Source organism: Choloepus didactylus, chromosome 6, assembly GCF_015220235.1.
Source record: "Choloepus didactylus isolate mChoDid1 chromosome 6, mChoDid1.pri, whole genome shotgun sequence".
Taxonomy (NCBI): domain Eukaryota; kingdom Metazoa; phylum Chordata; class Mammalia; order Pilosa; family Megalonychidae; genus Choloepus; species Choloepus didactylus.
The window spans coordinates 114,505,697-114,509,829 of NC_051312.1; positions in this window are offsets into that span (position 1 = coordinate 114,505,697).

Sequence of the window (4,133 nt, forward strand, 5' to 3'; positions counted from 1 at the left end):
CAGAAAGGGTCTGGGATGCCTCTATGCTTTTGCCTGGAGATATTCTCTAATTGTACGTATAAGCTCTGGAGGAGATCGCTTGCCCAAATTAATATGCGATCAGTAGGAAAGGTGTTTTATTTTCTTCCTTATTTTTTTTTTACTTTTTATTTTTATTTTTTTTAGTTAGCTCCTAGGAATCAAGGAAAGTTCTGTCATAATTCAAACTGGATACAAGTTTAAGGCACATGTGACTCAGAGTCTAAATTTTAGTGATAACACATTAAAATAGCAAAATGTCCATGTTTCAACACAAGGTTAAAAAACATACAAAGAAACAGGAAATGATGACCCAGGCAAAGGAGAAGATTAAGGCATTAGCAATCATCAGTAAGGAGGATCAGACCTGAGACATACAAGACAAAGACTTTAAAAATACTGTTCTAGATATGCTCAAAGAGCTAAAAGAAAACATGAACAAAGAATTAAAGAAAATCAGGAAAGTGATAGATGAGCACACAGGAAACATCAACAGAGAGATGAAAATGATAAAAAGGAACCAGAGTTGAAGGCCATACTAACAGAAATAAAAAAATTCCCTGGAGGGGTTAAATGGCAGATTGGAGTTGAGAAAAGAAAGAATCTGAGAATTTGAAGATAAGCAATGGAAATCCTTCAGTTGGAGGAGCAGAAAGAAGAATAAAGAAAAGTGAACAGTGCCTGAGGACCCCCATCTAGCATTCCAATATGCACATTTTGGGAGTACAAGAGAGGCAGTGTCATGTACAAGACAGTTTCAATAAGACTAAGTGCTGCTTTCTCATTGGAAACATTGAGGCAAGAAGGGAAAGAGATGACCTATTTAAGTGCTGAATGCAAAAAAAATTGCCAACTAAGAATTCTTTATCTGGCAAAACTGTCTTTCAAAAATGAGGGACAGATTAAGATATTCCAAGATAAACAAAAGCTTAGGGAATTTATCACCACTAGACTTGCCTTACAAGGAATGCTAAAGAGAGTTCTGCAGGTGAAAAAGAAAGGGCAGTAAATAGTAGATCAAATCTGCATGAAGAAATAAAGATCTCCAGGTAGGGTAACAACATAGGTAAATGTAAATGTCAGTACGGTTGTACTTTTGGTTTGGAATTTCACTTTTTGCTTCCTATAGGATGTAAAGTGCAAATGCCTAAAGTGTGATGATAAATCAATGTTTTTGGACTCACCACGGATAGACATGTAATTTGTAATAAGAATTACATAAAGGTAGGGCTTAAGGGGTTGTTTTAGTTTCCTAGGCTACTCAAAGCAAATACGATGGAATGGGTCAGGTTAAATAGTGGGAATTTATTCACTCATGGTTTTGAGACCAGAAAAATTTCCAAATCAAGGCATCATCAAAGCAATGCTTTCTTCCAGAAGACTGACTGCCAGCAATCCTTGGTTCCTCTGTCACATTACAAGACACATGGTGACATCTTCTGGTCTCTTCCTTCTCTTTTGGGTTTTATTGACTTCATCTTCTTGTTTCTGTGGCTTTCTCTCTCTTTGTCTCAATTTCATTCTCTTATAAAGGACTCCAGTAATAGGTTTAAGGCCCATGCTGATAGAGGTCATACCTTAACTGGAGTAGCTCATCAAAAGGTCTTACTTAGAATGGGTTCACATCCACAGAAATGGATTAAATTTAGAAACATATTTTCCTGGGTGAGATGCATGCAGCTTCTAGTTACATGCACTTAGTTTCAATAAAGAGTAAGGAACATAGTTTGTGTATACTATTTGTTTCAGTTTGCTAAAGCTGCCGGAATGCAATATAGCAGAAATGGGTTGGCTTTTACAGTGGGGATTTATTAACTTACAATTTACAGTTCTTTGGCCATGAAAAGGTCCCAAGTGTGCTGGTTTGGATGTATTATATCCCCCAAAATGCTATGTTCTTTGATGTAATCTTGTGGGGGCAGACACTATTAGTGTTGGTTAGCTTGTACGTCTTCGATTGAGTGTTTCCATGGAGATGAAACCCACCCAACTGTAGGTGATAACTCTGATTAGATAATTTCCATGGAGGTGAGGCCTCGCCCATTCAGCATGGGCCTTCATTAATTCACTGGAGCCCTATATAAGCTCAGACAGAAGGAATAAGTTTGCTACAGCCAAGAGGGACACTTTGAAAAATGCACAGGAGTTGAGAGAGGAGCTTCAGCTTACAGAGGCATTTTGGAGATGGTCTTTGAAAGCACACTTTTGCTTCAGAGAAGCTAAGAGAGAACAAATGCTCCAAGAGCAACTAAGAGTGACATTTTTGAGGAGCTGAAGCCTAGGGAGGATCTTCCTGGGAGAAAGCCATTTTGAAACCAGAACTCTGGAGCAGACACTAGCTGCATGCCTTCCTAGCTAACAGAGGTTTTCTGGATGCCATTGGCCATCTCCAGTGAAGGTACCTGAGTGTTGATATGTTACCTTGGAGACTTTAAGGCCTTAAGACTGTAACTGTAACCAAATAAACCCCTTTACAAGAGCCAATCCATTTCTGGTGTTTTGCATTCCAACAGCATTAGCACCAAGTAAGGCACCAAGTAAGACATCAAGTAAGGCATCAAGTAAGGCACCAAGTAAGGCATCAAAAGGGTGATACCTGAACTCTGAAGAAGGCCACCAGCATCTGGGGCACCTCTGTCACATGGGAAGACACATGATTGACATCTGCTGGTCCTTCGCTCCTGGGTTCCATTGCTTTCAGCTTCTGATCCAAGTGGCTTTCTCTCTGAGCTTCTGTGTGTCCTTTTTTAGATCCTCTGGGGCTTTTCTCTCTCAGCTCTCTCTGAATGTTTCTCTGTGAGCTCCCTGAGCTTTTTCTCTCTTTTATCCTCATAAAGGACTCCAGTAAGGATTAAGACTCACCTTGAATTGTGAGGTGACCCACATCTCAGTTGAAACAACCTAATCAAAAGATCCCACCCACAATAGGTCTGTACCCGCAGAAATGGATTAAAAGAACATGGCATTTTCTGCAGCAAATAACAGCTTCAGACTAACACACTATTGAAGTTAAGTTGTTATCAAAGCAAGCAAGATTGTTATAAATTTAAAATGTTAAATTTACGCCCCATGGTAACTACATAGAAAATATCAGTGAATTTGCAAGCTTATAGAGATGGAAATTAGAGTACATGTTGTCAGGGTCAGAGTGCAGAGGAAATGTGGAGTTAATACAAAATGAGTGTAGGGTTTCTGTTTGGGAAGATGATAAAATTTTAGTAATAGAAAGTGTTCAAAGGAACCACAATATTGTGAATGTTATTAATCACATTGAATGGTATGCTTTGGTGTGGGTGAGATGGGGAAGCTTATGTTGTATATATGTTCTCACAACTTGAAAAAAAAAAAAAAAAAGAGCAACTAAAGAGACAATGGCAATTAAATGCAATACTTCATCCTGGGTAGGGGATAGCAAGGGAGGAGAAAAACTTCAAAAGAGCATTTTTAAAGGATTTCCCTTCTGTTAAAATGAAAAAGCCACATGCTTAAAACAAAACAAAACAAAAATTTTTTAAAATGGAAGACAATATACAAAAAGGTTAAAACTGATTTTGGAATTAAAAAATGTTTTAAAATTTTCTCTAACCCACCTGCAAAAGCTTTAATGACTATAATTTACTTGTATAGTATAAAATAAATTTGATTCAAAATAACCTTTTCTAATTCATAAAGGTTTTGAAGAGTTTAAGGAAAAGACAACATGGGAGGCAGAAACGTGTTTAGGGGGCACCTGCAAAAAACTTGACTTTCCTCACAATTTTGTAAAACAATGGAATGGTTTATACAGAATGAAGAAAAGGAAAAGGCAAATAGTAATGTTTCATTTGTTTGACACACAATCTATTAAAGAAGCACCAAAAGCAGAAACTTGGATATATATGGCTTCCAAAAGGTTAGAGTGTTGGTTTATTCACCCATTCAGCAAATGCTTATTGGGAGCCTGGAGTGTGGGGGGTACCTTTTATACACTAATTAAAATTTCAGGAAGTAAAAGCTTTGCTATAAGCATTTCAAGAAGTGTGTTCTCTTTACTAAAGAATGGAGAAGTAATACTCTGAAGAAAAAGGAGGAAAAGGAGAAAAAGGAAGAGGAAGGGGAAGGGGAGAAGGATGAAG